The following is a 24,590-nucleotide window of genomic DNA, read 5'->3' as shown; positions in this document are numbered from 1 at the left end:
AGAAGATGCAGTGTGGTACAAAAAAATATATTTAACAATATACTATAATTTACATTTGGGAAAAAAACTATAATCCATTGTTTCTCAATACAAATTAAAGTATAATAAAATATGGCTTAAGAGTTCTACAAAATCTAGCCTTTATCCTGCATATCAGTGACTTTCCGTGAGGTGCATTAGAGATTTCACAGGCATAAGAGTTATGGTTACCAAAAGTGAGCATCGGGAATTGAAGTTTCTGATGGGGATGCAGAAAGCTGAACATAGGTCACTTCCCTGTTTACATAAAAAAGAAAAAATCTGCAAAATCACAATTTTTCTTGAATTCATAAGAATAACAGAGTCACAGAGCAAGCAAGTAACCTTAAATCTAAAGAAAAGCAAATGTTTCAAAGGAGAAAAGGCCCACTAACCCTGATTAACTCAAAGCAGATGCCAATCACCCAATGCCAAACGAGCCAGTGAAAGTCATTCTACTAAAAGTCACCTGCTTGCCAAAGGGAGGGTGTAAACTGTTGTGACCCGTATATGGCTCTTGCATCGACTGTCAGATTCTCCTCCTTAAACCTTACTGGATGCCATCACAATTGACTGAGGGCAAGACAAGAGTCCTGAGAAAGTGTCCATTGTGGTGCAGGGCCTGGGGGAGTGGAACAGCAGCCCTGGGGGAATGAACCAAAGCCCTACAGGATCCTTCTCCCTAATCTTTCCTATGGAACAAAAAAAAAAAAAAAAACCCACATGTTTTTTACCACAAAACAAAACACTCTTACCTAGAAATTCAAAGGTTTCCCTGCTGTACTAGAGAGCTACATCTTTTCAAAAAGTGTATCTATACAGCCAGTCCCAACTGCCAAACATCATAAAAATAAAAATGGTTGTCTTTGAATAAACATTTTCTGCATTTCTTTTAACAAATCAAAATAGATTCTCAGAATAATTAGTCTTTAAAATTTGATTTTATGGAAATGTCTCTTTTGCCATGGAACTTCACTTGATAACCAATTTACTATTCCTTGGGGAGTCATTTTCATTTTAAAGCCAAAGTAAATAATTAATGATGCTTAATGTTAATATTACTATTGGCCTTTGTTTCTGTCATGAAGAACTCCAGATAACTGGACCCATCTCTTGAAGCCATTTTTGGAGTGATGTTTAGTGACTCTCCTCTTGGTAGAAAACCTCCACCAGGTAAAAAAGTTGTAACAGATGTGAATAGTGCAGAAGTAGGGATATGAAGCCCATTCAGGCCATTCTACATGGTTCTTTAGAGAGTTCTAATATTGGGTCCCAATCATCCACAGGATTAGCCAGATCAATAATGTATCTTTTACTGAGTTTTCCTCCTTTTCTATCCCACTTTCCTTACTTCAGCACCCAGCTTCTTGAACGATCTCCCATATAAACCACCAACAACCAAATATTTGTTTTAGACTCTGCTTATTTAGGGTGATCCAAACTAAGATACATCCCTAAGGGGAGCAAAGGAAATTGTCACAGAGCTGTCTAAGTTTATGTTAGCCCCTGAAATTTTTTTCTGTATACTTATAGAGGGAAGGAAAATGTATTTAAAGAGATTTCATGCATATAATGGAGTAAGTTTCTCACTTAATATTCTATTAACATAGAAATAAAATCACTATAATGCTAAAATAAGAGTAAATACTTTTTCTTTTAAACGTTTTTGGAGGATTGTTTATATATAACCTCAGGCTATGATTCATTAGACAAATAAGTTCCCTGTTTACTCGGGGTTAACTTCATCTCTTGATGGTGCAATCTTAAGGAAGAAAGCAACTGCATAATAGATTCAGTGCCAGAGCCTAGAGAGTGAGTGGAAAAGAATCAGCCAGGATGTATGTCCAGAAATCAACCACAGAGTTAGCATAGAATCGCAGAGAAACAATTGTGAGTCTATCTATTGGAACATTTTTAACCATGTCTGTAGAAGAAGAAATAGCATGAGCAGTAATTGGTCAAGCAAATCACTGACAGATCAATTGTAGGGCAAACAGAATCTCACAGCATAATGACAATGGCCATTTTAATTAAGAAAGCCCAAGTGTCCTTGGTGGTAATAATGAACACCCAATTATACTCCCGAAAGCTAGTGATACACAGATAATGTTCTTAACGGGCATTGTATCAGTTCAGATGCAACTATCATTTGCAAGCAAAGGAAAGCTAGTAGATCTGTCCTAAAGAACAAACAGAATTCATCGCTCAGGTAACTGGAGAATCCAAAGGAAGGGTAGACTTTGGGACAGTTTTGTTACAGTAACTCAAAGATCACATGAAATCCTAGTTATTTTCCTTCTCTTTTCTGGTCCTCACAATATCATTATTATTTTAAACTAGTCTTTTGTGAGATTTCAATACGCTCACCTACAAGTATTAAAGCTACATTTTTCCTCAGAACAAGTCCATTAGGAAGAGAGATTATCTCTCTGAATTACCGTCGAGAAAGGAGAAAGTGCTTTTCCCAGGAGTCACCAACAAACTTTTTATTTTTGCCTCATTGACCCAAAGTTTGTTTCATATCCTAATCTCTGAATCAATCATGAACCTAGGAAATTACTTTACTAATTGGCTTAGGTGAATCAAAACTTGCCCTTGGTGCTCAAGATGAAGAATTCTTACCCCACTCCCATTCCCCAAAGGATATTTAGGACCCAGATAGCTTGAAGGCACTTGGAAACAAACAAAAATGTGTGTTCCAGGTTACAGCAAGATACAAAACATACATCTGGCTGAGTCATTCTAGGCAAAAGCAGAGAATTTATCTGGTAGTTCAGATTTGCCACTACTCACTTATATTAATATATTGAAAGGTTAAAAAATAATATTTTATTCATGTGTTTGAATAAGTACAGTTAACTTCAATTACAATTAATTCTTAATATTTTGGTGAATATTCAAACACTCTAATAATACTGTTATATAAGAATGCACCTATACTCAAATATAAAAAATTTTTTTGGTCACACAGAATTTTATTTCTTGTTTCACTATTAAATTTGGACATATTAGGGTATCATTTAAGTGTTGTTTTTTTCAAATAAGGAGACTATTAATGGTTACTATACTTGGATGTTAAAATGGGAAACTCTTTATTACTGATTGGGGTCCCAAGAAAATAGATGCCAAATACCACAAGATACCAAGTTGAAGTATGTATGATCTATGTAACCATTTAAAAGGTTTTTTTAAGAAACAGTTTTGTTATCCTTACCCTTTTCTCATATCAGGGATCTGATATGGTTGAAGTTGAATTGGCCAGAGAAGAATGAACATCAGAAGAAATACATCCCAGAGATTTATTTTTATTTTTGGACTTCTCTTGTGTATTTCTTCAAAGATCGAAGCATACTCAAAATAATGGTGTACTTTTTTGAGAGATCACATAAAACCAATACATTTTTTTTACCCTACCCCTAAAACTACCCCTAATCATAACCCAATAATATAAACCCTAAAAAAACCTTAACCCTAACCTATTAACCCTAACCGTATAACCCTAATCCTATTAACCTTACCCTAACCCTAACACTAACCCTATAACCCTAACTTAACCCTAAATCTAACCCTAAACCTATTGCTAACATCTAATCCTAAACTTAATTCAGCCCTAACACCAACCCAAACTCTATAACACAGACCCTAACCCTATAACACTAACATTAAGCCCAACCCTATAATCCTAACCCTAACCATAATCATAACACTACACCCTAACACTAACACTGTAACTAACCCTCACCCTAAACCTAATCCAATCCCTAAACTAACACTACCTTATAACCCTAACCCTATATCTCTAAACCTAACCCTAATGCTAACCCTATAACCCTAATGCTAACACTATCCCTAACCCTATAACATTAACCTTAACACTAACCCCAACCCTAAACCTAAAACCTAACCCTAAACCTAACCTTAACACTAACCCTAACCCAATTCCTATAACATAAACCCTAACCCTAAACCTAATGCTAACACCTAACCCTAACCCTAACCTAACCCTATAACCCAACCCTAAGACTAACCCGAACCCTAACCATAACCATAACCTTAACAATAACACTAACCTAACCCTATAATCCTAACCTTAACCCAAATCCTAACCCTAACCCTAGAACACTAACCAGAATCCTAAATTTAAAACTATATCCCTAACATCAACCCTAACACTATCCCTAATTCTAACCCAATAACCTTAACAGAGATTATTATACTGTGAGCATCTCCCCAACTTCCTGTTCTTTCTCTACAGGAGAGTTCAATATATGTCCCTGGACCTTGTTAGACACCATGTCTGGGCCATCAAATAGGTAAAAGGCTGGAGCTACCTGTGAAGGAGCTGAACAAAGAAGAAAGTATAAATCATTGCATCAAACACACAATGATTGCTGTGGACCAGACATGGTCACGCAATGGGGGAAACAAGGCTGAAATTTTCTTGGGTCTTCCTAGAAGCACAACCTAGAAGGTTAAAAAGATCTTAGCAGAGAGCATTGGAAGTGTACCCAGATGCCCAGGGATGATGGAGGAAACATGTTGGAGAAGATGCCCCTGCTTTGAACGGTGGGAGGGGGGGTCTCCATAGAACCCATGAAAGTGCCCAAAGTATAAATGTCAGCTTCAATCCCTGGTGGCCCGCTAGAGCATTGATACTAAGTCGCCAGTATCAGTCCAAAAAGGCCTGCTCTGCTGTCTTTTCTCCCTCCCTTCCTCTGCCCCAAGAGGCAGTTAGTTGAAGAGATACTGCTGGCAGAGGGAAAAGCAAAGTCTTCCCCCAGCCAGAGTGAAAACTCCTACCTTTATCAGGCTCTGTAAAGGAAGGCAGATGCTTTCAGCTTAATCAAAATTCAAAAGTTGTTTATTATCACACGCGGCTGCAAATACTAATTACTAAACAGAGGCTCCTTTGAAATGAGAAGTGAACGGGGGACTCTCCATTGTCTGCGTTATGAAACCTACCCTGAATATCATTTACGGGAAGAGACAAGCTTCCTTTAGTGCAAGATAAAAGGAAAAGTCGTAGAGGAAAATAAAGTTGCTTTATGATGGCACCCTCTGAATTTTGCTCTTTGAACATAATAGCTGTAACTCCTATTGTCATTAGGAAGGGAAGTGTAGGACTTATTTAGCAAGTTGTACTTAGCTCTTTTAAACATCATTAAGACAGTTTTGTCACTAGGATGTATTTTCAGAAGTTATTCGCTGCATTGTATTTTTTAAAATAGTAAATTTCAGCTAATCTCCCCATCCCCACTCTGGTATTTCATTATTAACAAATCATATTTTTTAACTACTTGGAGTAAAGCATTGGGGAAGTGTTATCTGCAACCAATAATCAGATGATTCAATATTTATTTGTATTAACAATTTGTAACAGAATGGTTGAATTTTAACTTTTGTTGGGGGATGACATCAGATCTAGGCCAACGAGGTTTCTATGGTAACACAGCTGGATTTCTGGCAAGCCCAAACTTCTCATAAGTAATGAAGATATTAGGGTGTCTTTGCACCCTTAAAAATGAATCTGCCATAATGTTAGGAATCTTAACTATATGCCTGGGCCCTGAGGATGCAACGAAAATTACATCAGAACAATAAACTATGGTCTTTATCATATTTAAAATGATGAAAGCTCACTTTTGTGTGGTTGGACAGGGGTATAATATATATGAAAGGATTTCAGAATATGCATGTTGCATGCAAAGATTGTAAATGCAAGTCTAGAATCACAATACACATTGCATTGTGTCTTCCACTAATGTGGTGTTTAAAATACGTAGCACAAAGTGGGTGGTCCCAAGACAACGTGATTGCTTTGTTTTTCCACCACAAGAATTATTTTGTGAAAGCATATTTTAGTGATATTCCTAATGAAAGCTGAATTTCCAAGGCTGTTTTATAGATGATTTTTTGTTGTATTCTTCCATTAATAAAAGTTCCCTGAAAATGGCATGCATGAAATTTTGTTCGTGTTTTCTCCAACACATAAGCTGAGGCTAACAGAACCAACTTAGAGCTTTCAGATAAAGTCTTGCAACCACTTGTGGTTGGTCACAGGCCTCCCCTACCTCCTCCTGATGCCAACGAGCACCATAACATCATCCTGAGTGCCTTCCCCCGAGGAAGAGCAGCCCTATGGACCCAAGGACAAAATCAAGAACAGAGAGTATGGCCTTTTTGTGAAGATCTGAAGTTTTTCTTGTAGCTCATTCCTTTTTCTGAGAGAGGGTATTTAGATAAGGTTGGTGAGTGGAATGGTACAGGGAACAAGGAGCCCGTTCTTAAGAAGACTGCTCGTTCTTGGAGAATTGAATATTAACACTGATCTGTAGCTTCTTAGAGTTGTCTGTATCCTGCTGAGCCTAAGGGGGGGATAGAGGGTTCCTGGGGTTTCTACACTGTTTAGCTTTACTCCTCGGGGAAGGCCAGCAAACTCTAGGTAGAAATAAAGTGCTTTTTCTGGTCTTTTTTACATTCTCATTTTTTCTGGATTCTAATATGTGTTGTTCCCCCATCTAAAATTTTCTTCTCCACCCTCAACATCCCCAACCACTCTAGTGTTTAGCTTACCCATCTTCTGGTCTCAGTTTAACATTATTCTTCAAAGGAGTTTACCGAGACCCTCCAGTCATGTCAGTTCAGCTTATAAACTCTCTTGTTTTCTGTGATGGTTAATTTTATGTGTCAACTTAAACAGGCTATGAGGTTTCCAGACATTTGATTAGATACTATTGCTGGGTATGTCTATGACGACGTTTCTGGATTACATTAATATTTCAATCCCTAGACCGAGTAAAGCAGATTGCTCTCCCTAGTGTGTGTGGGCCACATCCAATCCACTGAAAGCCTGAATAAAATTAAAAGGTTGAGTAAGAAATTCTCTTTCTCTACCTGTCTGTTTTCAAGCTGGGACATTGGTCTTCTCCTGCCTTTGCCATCAGTTCTGGTTCTCCAGTTTACTGACTGCAAATCTTTGGACTTCTCAGCCTCCAAAACTATGTGAGCCAATTTCTCATAATAAATCAACCTCTCTCATTCTCTCTCTCCCATATATATGCAGGCAAGTAGCATCTGTTGCCTGTTAAGAGGACTGGAAGTCCAAACACTCCTGCCCACTGCATCTTGTTATATGAGTCACCAAGGAAAGCACAATGTAATCAAGCACTGGATGAAACAATAAATCTCTTCTTTATCCACATAAAGAAGAGACAAAGCAAGATCAGCTTCAGTAATGGGCATCAGTCTCCAAAGGCCAGCAAGACCTCCATGGCCAGCAGGTCCCCCATGGCCAGCAGGTTGCCACAGAGGAAAGATATAGCAGTGGGGTGACAGGTGCCATATAACAAATATGCTTAACCAGAACAAAGAAGTACACATCGAGTCTGAAGCAGGAAGAGATAAGTAATAAGTAAGGCATTGGCTGCAAAGACTCCATATTTTGATGAGGAAGTGTTGCAGGCCCAAGGCTCATTCCTATGTGGCTAAGACGGTGTTGAAAAGCCATGGCCATGAGCTGTATATAAATATCCCCTATTGTTTCTGTTTCTCTGGAGAAGCCAGACTAATATATTTCTTTGTTAAAGTGTGTAATTACATACATTATGTTTTACAATATATTTATATGTTTAATATCTGTTCCACTATTAGCTTATGAGGACACTGTAGGACTTGATTTTTAAAGAACATTAATTCCCCTCAAGCATACCAAATATAAATATAAATATGCATTGGCCCTCAACTTAAGAACCTTTGCAATTGTATATGATGCTTAAAACATCTTCGTATTTTGCCATAAGAATTTTTCAGAAGCAAAAATTAACCCCAAGTCCTTTATTCTGTAGATAGCCTCATGTCCTACCCAACTGTCATTCCCTAGCTTACACACCCACCTTTTTCTCTCCAGCAGGGGTCAGGACACTGGAGCTTATGCACCAAATCCCACCCAGAGCTTGTTTTCCTATGACTTACAAGCTAAGAATCACTTTTAAATGCTTGAAAAAATAATAATAAAGAAAACATTGCAATGCATAAAAATTACATGAAAAAAAAAAAGTCCACGTCCTTAAATAAAATTGTATAGGACACCACAATCAGACCCATTTGTTTATATATTGTCTACGACTGTGTTCACACCCTAACAGCATTGAGTAGTTGCAACAGAGACCATATGGCCCACAAAGTCTAAAATACTTCATCTCCAGTCTTTTACAGAAAATGTTTGTTGACTCTAGTTTAGAGTCTGTCTACACTGGACTTTGAGTGTCGTTGGGCTGTTTTCACAAAGATATTCCTTCTCAAGTAGAAATCAAGTGGAAGCTGCTTAAATGCCATCAGCAGCTCCTCATTGCTTCTATGCTACAGCTCAGGTTCCCGGTTTCAGCAGCTTTCATGATGAGATGGAGCCTTGTCCTACCTCCCCGGGGTCATCTCTCCCTCTCCCTCCCATGTTCATCTTGCCTCCTATCCCGTGCACATGTGATTTCTTTTGTCTGTGACTCTCTGCATCTCATCCCAGCTCTGATTTGCCTGGCCATGTGTTTCTCATACTTGAGGTAGCATCTTAGGTCCCGTGTGAGCCAGAGATCTCCAAGCCCTTAAGTCCAGGCTAAATGTCCCCTCTGTGTGCCCTCTCAAACCTTGTCCTTCCCCTTTACTGGGAACTTTATGAGGACAGGGGTAGTGTCTGCTTATTCATGACAATTTTCAGCACCTGCCACCTGGGAGAAACCCAGTATATCTACAGAAAGAAAGAGAAAAGAATAGAAGGAAGAAATGTTGAGAAGAACAAAATGAAAAAAATAATTGTTTTAATGAAAATACTAAAAAAAAATGTTCAGCAGTTTTTGAATTGCTTCTAAAATAGTTGAATCTATAGGCTATAAATTGTATGAAACAGATAAAACGATGCTAACCTTTAACAAAATATTGGGGTATGTACAGAGAAAGTCATGTACACTAACACAAGTAAAACGTTTTCAGACTAAAGTTTCAGTGAAAAAATATTTAAAATAGCAAACCCTGACAGTCTTCCTGATAGAACATTAAAATTCAGCAATGCAAAAAAATTCATTAAAAATAAAGTGATTTTTAGCATGGAACGTTATATATTATACATTCAATTAATTACACATCTCATTCCAGGTGAGGGAATTCAAAATCAAAGTGAATGATTTGATGAAGCACTGTGTGTCAATGAGGCTTTCCTTCCTAATATAGCTGTTTGAATTTTATTAGCTTCTGACCTCAAGACGATATTATTTAAATGCATCCCAAAATGTAAATGCAGTATTTATTATGTATGAATATACGTAAAACACTTAAATATGAATATATACTTACAGTGTATATCTTGATATATTATATATCCTTATGTTATGATATATAATATATACTAGGATGACTATGTTATTATATTGTACATTATCAATAATAATACATAGTAATATATAGTACATGATTTTTCCTAAGTTCTTGAAACCCTCCCTACACACCTACACGTATCTGTATGCGTGTGCCGGTGCATGTACACACAGACACAGACAACCACCAAAAACTTCATTTGCATAAAAGCACTTGTAGGTAAAGCAGAATTTACTGAGGCTCTAGCAAGGGAGACGGAGAAGATTTGCAGCCTCTTGGCTTTGGCCTTTATCACACACGAAAACCCCACCCTGTGATCAATTCCTCTTCTCTTTAGATTATTATTCAAAATTTACTTTTACAAAGATTTCGTAAGAAATGTATTTACCCACTGTACACGGGCGTAAAATTGAACATACATTTTACGAAGCAATAACTTTTACCATATGTATCTATATTTCCTAAAAACAACACTTAAACCTTGCTACATGTTATGCCCTGTATTTTCTATTCTGTTCTCTTCTATTTTTTTTTTTTAATGGCTGGTCCCCTTCCATTAATTGAGTTGATGGCCCATCGATGGGATATAACCTATAGTCTGAAAGCCACTGCTCCATGCTGCTCCCAGGACAGACCATTCAGACCATTTTACCTCTTGTTTCATTCACTCTTCATTTTTTAGTGTTACTTTTTTTTCTTCTTTTTTTTTTTTTTTTGCATAAAATTTGGGCATAAGGTCTACCTGAGACTCCAAAGTCTTGTTTCTACCCCCTGGTGGCTTTATCAAATTCTCTTCTTAACAAGGCTGGTTTTTTCCTACAAAAATTTTCTCACACCAGCTGCTATAAAAATAGTGTATTCTCTTTATCCCTCACACATTTAAAATATTCCCACGAGCAAGAATTCAGTTAATAAAATGCCTTCTACTTAAAAAACAATGACACGGAAAATGTAACTTCAAACCCATGCACCCAGATTCTGATTCAAATCCCATTTCTTAAGGCAAATGCGTTTGATCACATTATTTCAAACTCTAAATGAGAAGTGCAAAGAAAATCTAAAGCTTTCAAAAATAACCAAGGCTTGAGCAATCAAGAGAATTGGAGAAAAAAAGAAGTCACAGAATCATTTCTAAAACATGATATAATTTGCTTCTTCAAAAATGAAGAAATCAAGCAAACTGTGGGTAGGTGGTTCTAAATCTTTCCACTAAAGAAATAAGAGAACAGATTTAAATGTGATTACAGCCAGGATGTTGCCCTTATAATATTATTTCTAGAACGATATGTTACAACAATACTTATATAGGAGCATGTCTCTTTTTCTCAGTTTCACTTGTGTTTAAATATTAAATTTACCTACTGAGCCCCCAGAAATTGACACACAATGTCTTGGCAAACGGTGGGATGTTACATCTGTGATTGTGGATGTTTTCAATGATGCCGTTGTTTTACGGCAGGTATATTCTTCAGCCTGTGTAAGTAAAGCAGGACCTGGATTCTTTTAACTTCATTCTTCTGATTTATTTATGTTTTGTTCAGCAAGGGACTAATTTATTTATGTCTGTTCTTCTGATACTAACTGACTTTGTCAGAATCTTGCAAGCGCATCTCTGGTTTATACATCATTTATGACTTCTCAAAGTTTCCTTAGGGAAGTTAAGATTCCTTACTCATGGATCAATGGCAGGGCTCTTGCTTGAGAGAGCATCTTTATTCCAAATATTTAAAAAGTTGTAGTGACGATTTGCAAATCACTTTCTACTTTGACTATTTACACACACAAACCTACAGGGCCCTGTAAGGGATAGAAAATAAATATATAGACTGGACCTTACTCTCAAGGTCTCTAACCAAAATTAGAAAATTGTGGAGTAAACTCCATTCACCTGGGCCAGAAAATGATGTTGACCTTTCCATGACCATTGTATCCATTCAGCATCTCACCACCACAGAGAGAGATGGTTTAGTTTTGGTGGGTAAGTACTCAGATTGTGAGTTCTCCCTCCACACCCTGGCTGGAGATCTTGACAAATTACTGAACTCTCTAAGCTTGGTAATTTTTTAGTCTCTAAGATGGAGATTTTTATGGTGCTGACTCACAGGGTTATTATGATGATAAAGATATATTACAAAGAAATATGAGATGCACAGCAGAATGCTTGGCAAAATGTATATGATAAAAGAATTTTGCTAGTATTCCAATATAACTTATCTGCCTTACAAAATCTATTCTTCCTTTTAGAATCAACTTAAAAGTCGCTTTCTCCGTGAAGCCTTCGCCTTGCAAACATTCCTCTATTCTTGATGTTTCCCAAATGTGTTTTACTTGCATGTGTTGGTACTTTCATTATATATTGTAATTATTGGAAATGTGTCTATCTCTTTATATAGTTTGTAGGCCCTTTAAAGGTAGAGGCCATATTAGACTTAATATTGCATTTATACACTCTACTATGGCATTCAGCACACAATAGGTACTTACGTTACTCTTCTGATTGAATCAAAGAATGACTCTATTGTTGGCATGAGCTGTCTCTTCCTCTACAAGTTATGACAGCGCATTAAATATCAATGACCTTTCATGACAGGTCATGCCATTATCTAGTGGCTCAGATGAATGTTCATTAGTAATTGGGAATGTCTTAAAATATTAGTAATTAGTGATCACATCTCTGCTAATGCTTGTGAATCATGATTTTATCTGTAAGCATAACAATGTGATCCCCTGAGAAGGACTCACTAAGTCATGTTTATGAAGCAATGTGTCACAACACCAACATGTTTCTGAAGCCTGGAAACTGGGTTACCTCAGTGTTACTGGGATTGTGACACAAATGGAAGACAGACATTAACTAATCACCAGATGGATGAGAGTAAGTGTTGTAATTCTTCAATTTGTTTGGAAGGGTTAAGGAATTAGCTACAACACTGAAAAAAAGCCATCACTATCTATTAGCTTTAAATCAGGGAACATCCAACTCATTCTGAATTCAAACAACTGACAAGGAAGAGTCATCTCAGTTCATCAGTCTCTAAGGCAAGGATTCTGAACAAGATGCTCCAAAGAAATCTTGATTAATGAAGTTGATGTACCCACTGAAATTACTGCTCCCTGGGTGAAAAGTGTGGCAGTGAAAAACCAACCATTTCGTAGCCACACTGCAGAGATTTCCAACAAGAACATACACAAAGTTAACTTATTCTGGTAGGTATTCTGTGTCACAGTGAATGAGAGGTTTTCATTACTCTGCTCTCTCCTTCCTTACTTCTCTGGCCCACAGTTCACTCACACTCTTTAAATATTGAAAACTCATATCATAGGCAATAACATGTAGTTGCCTTCGAAACTGAAGCACAGACTCCTACAAGACTCCCCAGTCTTATTCATTTTTTTGACCAGTGCCTAGCACAGACATATAATAATAGCTCCTCAATAAATGATTGTTGATCAGAATATTTACACTTTACCAGCCCCAAATCTTCTCTAGCTATACAGTGCTATAGGGTCTAGGAAAATGCCTTCGAAACTAAAACTAAGTGATTGCCTGATTGCAAATTGTCAATTGTCTGATTACCATGTTGCACAGAAAACAGGTGGTTATTTTGGAAAGTTTCTTGGAAGATTCCACCAACAATGGAATGTCCTCAACAACTTACTGAGTGACAACTTGACTACGGTGTGTGAAGCGGCTCATGAGAACATGGTAACTACTGCGGATGTCCAGTAGCTTAGAGGAACAATCCCTTCAGTGTTAAACACTACACCTTCAAGCCACAGCTTCCATGAGTCCCGGTGTCTCATACACTATTAAATTGTCTAGCCAGCTTTTAATAAACCTCTTTAGGAGAGGGAGTCAGCTGGAGAATATTTTTTCACTAAAGTCCAGGGAAGACTGAAATTTAGATCAAGCTGTTGACATGGCAACAAAAGCTCTCTCCATTCAAAATATTACAATGTAGACCAGGTGATTTTAAGTGGCATTTTTGAGACAGGAATGTTTGATACTGTTCTCAAAGTAGCAGCCAACTATGTTTTTGTGCCACTAAATTATCCCCTCTGGGTTCATAAATAGCTTTAAGTTTATAGATATATGTTTATTAAAAATTAAATTTAAAAAGAAAGAAAAAACATTAAAATTCTCTTTTTAAACATTAAAATTCTCAATGGTGGTAGGTACATTCTTGATTTTCCATCTCTAGGGTTGGTTATGTTCACATGAAAAGATAAAACAATTTTAAGGCACAGAGGTATTAGCACATTTTTCATATGGACAAATCTAATACATACTAGGGTCAGATTTCAAAACAGCATTAGAATAACTTTTCAGTACCATCAGGACAAGGATGCCTATTGTTTTTGTTGTGAAATTTTTAAAGAGGAAAACACATTTTAAGAATATCAGCGATAGTGACTGTTCTTTATTTTTAAGAAGTTTACTGCTTACAGGAAGGACAGCCTAATAAGATGTCAGAGGAAGGGCACAAAACCTGGATGATTCTACAGCATTGTTTACATATGTTTATTGCTTATTCGAAGGACAAAGTTTACCGGGGAAAGACAGTTATAAATTTGTGTAATAGAAATTATCATGGAGAAAAAGAATAGAGAAAGGGGGGTAGAAAATAATTGAGAAAAAAGAAGCAGGGGCCAGATGAAGAAAATATAAAAAGAGATCCTACATATATGATCCTATATAGATGGAGAAATAATAAACTTATTGTCCTAGGACTAGCTGTCATTGAAGAAGGGGCTTAATTAGAAGACTTTGAGATCCCTTTGTACGCTAAGAAGTTGAAATTATCAACTGTCAGAACTTAGAGACATCTTTACTATGTTAGCCTTCTAGAAAAACAGGCTAGATAAAAGCAGAAATTGTGGTTTGAGTGAACTGAACATTACAGAAACTAATAACAATTATGGAAAAACAAACCTTGAGCAGCCTAGTGAGACCACAGAGAAGTCTCATAGGGGTGCTATCCTAAAATGAGATTATTTTAGCCCAACTAAGTACACTACAAGGTGGCACTCTGAACTAGCAGTCAGAGTGTCCTCTCAGAGCAAGGCAGGTCCCAAGCTGCCACTATGGTGCATTCCCACTTCAGTTCCAGTGTCCCCCGCAAACTCTATGCTGAAGAGACCTGTCACTATTGGCCACAAATACCAGGTTCTTTGTTGCCTCTTTCCCGCCATTTTTCATGCTCATCCCTCAGACTGGCAATTCCTCCCTGAACCCTACCTGCTTCTGTCCCTGGTGAAGCCCTACCCAGGCTTCAAGATCAAGATCTAATTCCATGCTCTCTCTGAAGACTTCTATGTGTCCGGAAGAGGTAGTTATTCCTGCCACCCCACATAATTACCTGTGAGCTCTCTGAGAAGACGGACCACATCTTTGTCTCTGGGCTCTATACATGGTTGTTAAGTAAAAGAAAGGACTGAATAACGTTGGACTATATCAAAATTCAGAAATATCAAAATACGCAGCCGTTGATGAATGCCTAGAGACAGCACCATCACGGTAATGTGAGTGTGTGGCCTGTACAGCTGCATGTGAACCAAGGTCCAGCCGTGCCAGGTATTTCCAGCACCCACCTGGCACCGTATGGTTATTACAATACTATTGACTATGTTTCCTATGCTGTACTTTACATCACCATGACTACTTCCTTCACCTTTATCATCCAGTAAAGAATATGACTGTCTAACCACTATGCTATACACTGAAAACTAATACAAAATAATATTAAGTGTAAACTATAATTGAAAAAAAAAAGTAAAAAAAAAAGAACTCCCACAACCACTCTCTGAACTTTGGAATCACCTCAGTTACTCATCACTGAAAATATACATTTAGATGCTCCATTTCATGACCACAATGGCCTATCTTCTCTGTTCTCCTCAGCAACTTCTAGGATATCAATTCTTCCACTTCATCAAGATGGCACACTCCTTTACCACTACATTTGCTCCCAATCCATGTCACCACTTCTTTCCTTATCTGAATTAGAGTCTTCATCTCCCTACGGCATCCTGATCTTTCAGAAGCACCCACACGGCAAACTCGAACTCTAGAAGATTTCAACTGACTGTTGGCTTAAAATCCATATCAGCAATTAGTAGTAGTTTCCATTTTTTAATCTCACTTGATTGGGTCACAAACTGTGACACTTTATCACTTACTCCTTGAAATGCCGTCTTCCTATGGCTGTGGTGACATGACCCTCTTTGCTTCCTTCCTATTCCTGCCCAAGTCAGACCTCTCTCCTCGGCTCCAGATCTGTATGAATTGCTTCCATCTGGCCATACCCACTAGGACATCTCACCATCACTTTGAGCCCGAGTGCCCTGAACTGAATCTATCACCACCCCAACACAAACATTCTCTTATTTCTGTCCCTGGAATCTCTGCCTCAGGAAACGGTACCACCACCCACGAGCTGACACCCTTAACCCCTTCCTCTCCTTCAGTCCCTGCATCCAGTTAATGACCTGGTCCTCTTACAGGCTCACTGATATCCTCAGATCCACCAAACGCTCCCACAACTATCTCCACTCTCCTGGCAGAGACACTCATCATATCTTCCCTGGGTCATTGCGATAGTCCCCACTGGAGATTACTTTTTATAGTTATTTCAAAATACATATTTTGCTCTTTATATCTTCAGATTGCCATCTCCTTAAGCAGACCTTCCCTGACAAACTTACCTAAAGGAGGTGCTTCCAAATGTTTTCTAGTGGAGCAGTTCTTTGGTTTCTTTCATGGCACTGAGAATAGCATAAAATTATTTTATTTATAAATGGAAATTTTTGTTCTCTCTCTCCCTTCCTTACGAGACCCAGGATGGCTTAGGTCCTGCCAGTCTTTTTCAGCACTGTCTCATTTGCATGCAGCAAGGATATTAAACATAGCGGTTAATGAATATCTGCTCTTTGAAATAATCAATTAATTAATCAATGCCTATAGTATTCTAAGCAATGAGCTATTCAGCTGGAATACACACAACTATGTCCAAAATAGAAACACCCCTGCCCTCGCTAAACTTACAGGGTCCACTTCCCCGGTGGCCCATATCACACCTAGAGAGATTTTTCTAAAATCCACCTTGCTCTATTGTTTCTAGTTTTCTGATGGCTTTTGACGTTTCATAAGCGAAGTCTGAAATGTATTAACATGGCTACCGAGGGCTTTTCACATCTGGCCTTTACTCACCTCCCCGGTCTCATCTCTGGATGTGTGAACACTCTCGTTTGAGTTTCTATCCTTCAGCCTGATAACACTCTCAGGATCCACAGCCCGTGAGATTCTCTCTCACCCCCTGGCCTTTGCGCGTGTGTTTTCTGTCATCTTGCTCTTCCCCGCTCTCCTGTTCCCTAATCCAGGCAGGCATCAGCGTAGGTATTACTTCCTTCAAGAAGAGTTTCAGAAGCAACTCCCGGTCTCCCTGCTAGATCCTCGCACAGAAACATTTACTGCTCTTATCCTAGTTCCAGTTGCCCCGAGTCGAATATATAAGTAAGCTCTGTGAAGCTGTTTCCTCCACTTTTGTGGTCTTATACCGTAGCATCTGGCACCAAGTCTAGCGCTCGGTAGAAACGCAGTAAATGTTTCCTTGTGAGAGACACAGTGTAGAACTAAGTCTCCAGTTAAGACTAGGTGAGTAAGTTAATGAAGGAGCACATAAAAGAACATACAGCAGGAGTATGTATCCCCGCGATGCAGCTGTAAATCCCATCAGTAGCCACAAGGAAGAAATCTCCAAACTAGAGCGTGTATACCTAAAGAGAACAGATTTTAATCTTTTAACTGGGATTTAAGGAGCTAACCTGTGAACTTAACCCCATGTATTCAATATGATTTTGTGAAGAAAAAAAAATCCTCTGCTACTGTTATAGCAAATAATTAATTCAATGGGAGAACAGTTTTCTCCATTAGAACTGGAAAGAAGGTGGGGAAGGAAAAGAAAAAGATAAGATAAGCCCATGCTCCAGCCCTAGAACACACACACACACACACACACACGCATACACGCATACACATGCACATGCACACGCGCACACAGACACACACACACACACACACACCAGAGCTGTGTGCTGATACTTAAAGGCCTGAAACCTTAATAAGCCTGGTTTAGGTAATTCAGAGATTCACTGATTCCGTCAACTAAAAGGTGTTAAATAAGAGGCAAGCCTTCCCTAATGAAGAAATTCTGCCTGTGGGCCCAAGAGCTCCAGCCTTCCCTTCCTGAAGACCTGCGCTATGGATTCTGGACTTGCCTAGCCAGCTGCGACAATCACATAAGCCAGTTCCTTTGTGAGAAAATCTCCTAATATGTGTGTATTCTAATGATTCTGCTTCTGCAGTTGAGCCCTGACATACATGCATTGTCCCCTGGGTAACTGGGGAATTTCCTGAGAGCCAGGCTATTCAGTACAATGTAAAGATAAAATTTGAAAAAAAAGAACTGAATTACTAACATTTAGGAAAAGTTTAAAAACAAACACTTTAGTTCATAGTTTACTGTTGTTTATTATCTGAGCTACTAGCTCATACAAAGTTAAGTAGAATTATGTATTTTTGAAAGATCTAACTTGAGATATTTGATATTGGATGCTTTTTAAAGAAATCCTAATGTACTTTGTTCTAGCCACTTGACATACTGCTCAGCAAATAAACTAAATCGATTCACAATAAGAAATAGTCTCCTGGGTGGGAGCTGGGTGGAGGTGTCAAAGGGGAGGGGAATGGGGAACATCTATAATAGTGTCAACAATAAATAACCAAATGAATTTTATTTGATCAAAATTCTAACCTGATTAAGTGATAACGGATGACTCCCATCTAAGCAGCCCACGAAAATTTTATTTATTAAAAATTGTATATTTTGCCCAGCCGGGCATGGCTCAGCAGTTGAGCATCGACCTAGGATCCAGGTGATCAGGGTTCGATTCCCGGTCAGGGCACATGCCCCAGTTGCGGGCTAGGCAGCCGATCAATGACTCTCTCATCACTGATGTTTCTACCTCTCTCTCTCCCTCTCCTTTCCTCTCTCTGAAATCAATAAAAATATATATATTTTAAAAAAATTATATTTTATCTCAAAATAAAAATTGCCCACCTACTACAACAAGTTGTAAAAAAGGAAAAAAAATACTTCCTTTGCTTTACTTTGTTTTCTTTTTATCATCAGAGACTGGGCTGTGTCTTCAGGTTTCACTGGGGACACACAGGTCACCAAATATTAGTGACCAAATGTCAGAACTGTCCACTTCTGCCAAGAACAGGGATAAATACTCTCTGGACCAAAGACAAGTTCAATAGTCATCACTTTCCAAGCACTCTCATGATGCCTGGAATTTGAAAAGTTCTGTATCAAGTTAAACCAAATGTTTCCCTCCTTATATAACTCAAATAGAAGGTAACACAGATAGAAGTTAGAAGGAGTCAATGGGGCTGAAAGAAAGGGGAAGACTGGTTTGAGTAGGTTATACTTACTTTATACTGAGAAGATTGTTTGCTTTTTTCTGAAAGAGTCACATCAGATAGGTGGTGTATGAGACAGACACTTGGTTTCACCCCATATGCTTTGAATCTCCATTCTTCAGCACACACACGCCCTGCGTGTTGCCACGGAAGCTAGGAGCATGGTTCTCAGTGTCAAGTAGGCCATCCCTGCATTTGGTGGATTGTCGGATGGCCCTGAAATGGGTCTCTTATTTGTGTAGACCTACTCACAATAAAGAACTGGTGATTGAATAAGCCCTTTTTCAAATACTTTCCCTAGTGGTGAGGTAGGAGGTGAACTCAGAATTACCTGGTAGAAGGATGTTAACTTCCACAACAGTGCCATGGGAGACTCATGGGTTTTATTTGCCCTGTGCTCTCCCCTCTTCCTCCCACCGCAAATCCCCCTTCCTGTCCCAGACACACCTACCCAACGTCCAGCCACTTCCTAGCCCTATAAGAACTAAGGAACCCGAGCCTTTCTGCCAGGTCGGGTGTCATCATCAAACCCTCTTGTGTTACTAGATGCTGTGGTAATAAAAAAGTGTAAGATGTCGAACTGTTGTTATTGTTATCATTATAATCTTAAGTATCTTGCAATATGTCTGCTTCACACTATGTTAAGTACTGAACATGCATTTTCTAGTTTAATACTGTAGTAACAATGTGGATCATGATTTTTATTCCCCCTGCTCATAGATTTTGTAGAACCCTGAGGCCACGGAGTTCAAGGGCATAGATTTAGAAGCTGTGACATTTTCGACAAATTACAAAGCTTCTGTGGCTTGATTTTCTTCCTGTTGCCTCTGAAGGCCTTGCTTCTAAATCTAAGCTCTTTCTGTTTTAGTTTTTCCCCAAACACTCCAACTCAATATGCTTTAAGTTGATGGGGGAAAAAATCTGAACATAGGAAAACTAAGATAACGTCTATGATACTGTAGCTAAAAATGTAATCGCTTATAATTCTACCCTAATCCTTCATCTCAAAATAACAGTACCTTAAGAAAATATAGCATGGTTGTTCTTTGCATATAATTACATTGTGCAAAATGGCAATGTTCCACTCCTCAAGATCCCTTTCTATATAAAACATTATTGTAATGTCAGTACATTTTTTAAGCTCAACAAGACCCATAAAGCTGAAATGTTTAACTTTTACCCTCCCTACACTCCTGCTTCCCACTCTTGTCATTATAAAGAATATTTTGAAAGTAAAGTATCTACTACCATAAGCAATACATGGTTTAAGTGAATCGTAGAATCTGCCACCTGGACTTACAATGTCAATGAACAAAATCCTTACCAATTGATACTCACATGTCAATGACAATGGTTCAGACATTCCTAGCACCTTCCTTCCATAAGTAAAATATACCCTTGTATCCCAAACTGTAATTCTGTTTTGTACAACTTGCCTCCAACCCATTTTCCATGGACCTTTAAATCTATTTTTTTCCTGAAACCTTATGTAGTAGGATGAAACGTATCTCCAAAGCCTGGAGCCATGGACTGTCAGCCTTGTATGTGATGCTCCATTTCTTCTTTATCCTGTGAAGCCACATTTAAAGTACAAAGAACTGAATGAAGTCAGAATGGAAAAAGTTGGCAAATTTTACCAACCTTCACCTACTTAATCAAAAATGTCCCAGATCTTTGAAGCATTTTGGGACCAAGTTAATTGCACTCTCTAGGACAAATTATCCCAGGTGGATGGGTTTCTATTCTTGCCTTTCTGACTCTTAACCTAAGATTTGGAGCATTTGCTCAGTTTTCTAAAAATAAAAATATCTGTTAACTGCAACATGGTCACAGGACAGAGCATAGCATTTGGATCTGAAGGATTCACGTTTGAATTCTGGTTATGCCCACTTCTAGCTTCATACTCTAGGGTAAATGGGTTGATTTGCATCTCTATTTTTTGTTGAGTATTAATAATATTTAATGTATGGTGCTACTGTCAGGATTAAGTAAAGTAATAGGTACAAGATTATTTTATAAACTGTAGGGAAATTATAAAGTAATATACAAAGGTTAAATTAAAAATAACAACATACAAAGATTAAGTTATTTTACCCATACATGATAGTTTGATGTCATTTTACAATCTTTCAAAATTTTATTGTTTTAGACAAATTATCTTGTGGTTTTTAAAAAATGAATTATACTGATCATAATCATTGGTGGTTATAAAAATTTAAGAGGGAAAACAATATTAAACTGAGACTGATTTTGAGGCTATTCAAAATTAGAACACAAAATGAATACTGTTAACAAAATCCTGGCAGCAATTTATCTGTTTTCTAGGGATAAATATATATGTAATATAACACATATATATGTATATGTTATATATAATATATATAGTAAAAAAATTAAAGTCATATCTTAACTTCAAAAATGCATAACAACAACTACAACATAAAAACCATCAACAGTCAATTGTTACTCCAAAGTGAGTATTAGAGTGGAGAAAAATTGGCAAGGGGCAGGAATGAGGTAATTTTATTTAGGTACTATTTTTATTAACCCAGCAGACAAAAAAGAAAGAAAACATAGTTAGAAGCTATTCGTCTTATTAACTGTTTTTCCTATGTAAATAACCAATGTTCCTGTTTATGACTTAAAGTTGTAAAAAGAAAAGAAAGATCATTCTAATAAACTAATATTTTTATACTACTTTCAGTACATACAACAAATCTTTTGTTTTCAACACAAAAAAATATGTACTTTTTTTTAATAGAAACTTTCTGCTCACCCTAAATGAAAGTTGAAAGGGTGTTTAAGGAATATCAGTGTGGAAGTGGGTCACGTTGGTTGCTTTCCTGGTTGCCAGTGGGAAGACTCAGGTTGCTGGATGCGGGGATGAGGCATTTAAGGTGCCTGCATAACCTAATCATGATAACCCCACAGAACCTCTGTCCTTCCCCTTCACTCAGCCTTCAGCCACCTGCACAGGTGACGTCAGATGACAGGACATCAGGATAAACTTTAAGATAAAAAACAATGGAAGCCTCAGGAGGATGGCAGGGAGCTCGAGGGCTGTGTGAGAGGGAGGAAGAGGTCCTTTGGGACAGAGGGAAGGGCAAGAATCATCAGAAGCTGATTAGAATAAAAGCTCCTATATACTGAGTCTCCTCTGTATGTCAAGGACTGTGTATCATTTCTGACTTTTGTAAGAATTCTTCGGGGCAAACATTCTAAGCTCCATTTTACAGATAAGAAAATAGGCTCAGACAAACTTCATATTTAATAAATACTTACTTTGCCATGGTCCCACAGACACTAAATGTTTGGGCTAGGATGCAAACCCAGGTCTGTTTGATCCCAGATGTCTTTTTCTCTCTCTCACCAAAGAAGCTGTCTATATTTTGAGTTGCTGCTCTATTTTGAATAGAGGGTTTTGGGTGGTGGTTGACGGTAATACGGCCAGGTATCTAGAAATATCTATACCTTGTACTGCCTTCTCTCTCCAGGGAAACAGGAATTGAAGTGCTACTTAACTAATACTTACATTGCAAGTACTTAAAATAGAGCTCTGGTAAAAGATTATTTGAAGTACCTAACAAATTTCAAGTCTGCGTCTTGGGACCAATGGGATCAAGCATATTTTAGGGGAAGAGAGAGAGAGAAACATAAGTGTGTGTGTTAACCAAAGCTCCAAGAGCCCCTAAGACCACTTACCCAACCAACTACTAGAAACCAGAAAGAGTATAATAAATAGGCATAGCTTGGCGCCTTTTAAGGAATAATAACCCTGCCCATGATGGTAGCAAGATCTCAGGCCTGGAATAGCAACTCCTTCCCCCCTCTGTGGGAGTGTTTATGAAGACCAAAAGGACTAGCAGGGGGCTGACCTGGAAAGGCAGAAATAAATTTGCCCTTCTGTATCCCCAGTGGGGACCTTATCTTCCCCCACACAGCAGTGATGTTACCTCCTGCTGTTCTGCCCCTTGCTCCTAACCACATTCCCCTCCTTCATATTCAACAGCAAAAAAAAGGCCCCCAGTAAAAGGTCCTGGAAGGATAGTCCTGACTTTGTAGGGGACAGGACAGTGCTAACGGAGCCTTGCAGGCACCCACCCTTCTCTTCCCCTGCTCGGCACACCCCAGCCTGCTACTCCCTTTGAACTCCATCCACCAGGGCTCAAAGTGCCCCAGATCCTACAGCGATCAGGCGTGATGATGATGCCCACGAAGGGCCCTTGGTGCCCACGACCCTGGGAAAGCGAGCCCTGGTTCTGCATGCGACAGCACATGTGGTGTGGGAGGAGGACCGGGTAAGTGGACAGGTATGGACTGGGCAGGGGTGAAGCCGCCCCCAAGTTTGCTTACAATCCCAAGATTGCACCGTGCTCTCAGTTTGCCTTTAGAAAAATCTATATGTCCCAGAAAAGGATTCAAAGTAGACGAAAAGACAGATCTAACTTACAAAGAGAAAAAAATGAAGAACTTGAATTTCAATGTACCGTTTCTAGGTATAGTTACTGGGGGGGGGGGGGGGGGCGTTGTCTTTTTGCACTGATTCCTCGGCCCGCATAACATACTGCGGCATTGTGATGATAACAGTTCAGGTTCTTATGTACTCAATGAAAAAATAAAGTTTAAAAGAAGTTCTCCATAAGAATTCACCGACCCTTTGTAACTGTTGTCCCCTTGTCACTTTTGTTGCTCTGACCTTTTGAACCAGCCGTCAGATCAGCTAGCCGGGAACAGTTTGCTTCTTAGGTTTTCACTCGCCTGAAATATACACGCTGGGTTAAATGAATCCTCAAAGAGGAACAAAGAGGAACACAGAGCACTGAAGTTTCCCATAAGATAAATGTTATCTTTTAAAAGAAATGTATGCTATGGAAGAATGTAAAACAGTAGTTCAAAAGAAACCAAAATAAAAAAAAATTAGCTTTGTAGAAAAAGGAACCATATATAACCTTCTTTGTCATTTTTAACAAAACCCTAGAATATTATAAACACTTTTATAGTTTAAACACATCCTAAATTGAACCCCAAAGCATCCCAAAGCTACTTTTCACAGTGCTTAAATTATGTAAGTGAAATAAAGCAGACAGAGAAAGACAAATACCATATGATCTCGCTTATTTGTGGAATGTAATGAACAAAATAAATTGACAAACAAAATAGAACCAGAGGTATAGATACATGGAACAGACAGACAGAGGTCAGAGGGGAGAGAGATGGAGGGGGCTGGATGAAAGAAGGTGAAGAGATTAATCAAAGAACATCTATGCACAGCCCACAGACACAGACCACGGTGTCTCGAGGCCAGAGGCTGGGGGGCTTGGAGGGGGGGAGGAGGGGGGTATAGAAGGGGGGAAATTGAGTAATAGTGTCAACAATAAATAAAATATAAATAAATTTTGGGAAAACTTCACTAATTAGAAATAGTTTGAACATGGAACCACTGGGTATTTTTAAATGCATGAGTTTTTCATGTGTTAATTCATTCACTAAGGAAATATTACATAGCACTGTGTCAAGGGGAGAACTCTGCCTGGGCTAAGAGCTAGGAGGCAAGAAGCCTACAAAGACAGAGCTCCGTCCTCACAGGATATGACAGCATGTCTTAAGGTGTTACATGAACATTAAGCTGCAGAGCTGATGAAATCAGGGCTGCTGCTTTATACCCGCTCCGTTTCCTCATACCTTTCCCAGGACTCTGAACACAAAAAGCCCCTGTGAATGTTCG

General features: G+C 38.5%; 1 protein-coding gene across 2 annotated transcripts in view; it reads right to left on the bottom strand.

Moving 5' to 3' along the window:
• The window catches only part of GRM1 (glutamate metabotropic receptor 1), a gene marked incomplete at both ends in the record, with an annotated part of 259,375 nt that overhangs the window by 126,479 nt on the left and 108,306 nt on the right, over nt 1–24,590 (bottom strand). The gene's annotated exons all lie outside the window — the stretch shown is intronic.

This window comes from Miniopterus schreibersii (assembly GCF_964146895.1).
Source record: "Miniopterus schreibersii genome assembly, chromosome: 6".
Taxonomy (NCBI): domain Eukaryota; kingdom Metazoa; phylum Chordata; class Mammalia; order Chiroptera; family Miniopteridae; genus Miniopterus; species Miniopterus schreibersii.
The sequence above is the reverse complement of the archived record's forward strand: the minus strand, read 5'-3'. Positions and strand labels throughout refer to the sequence as shown.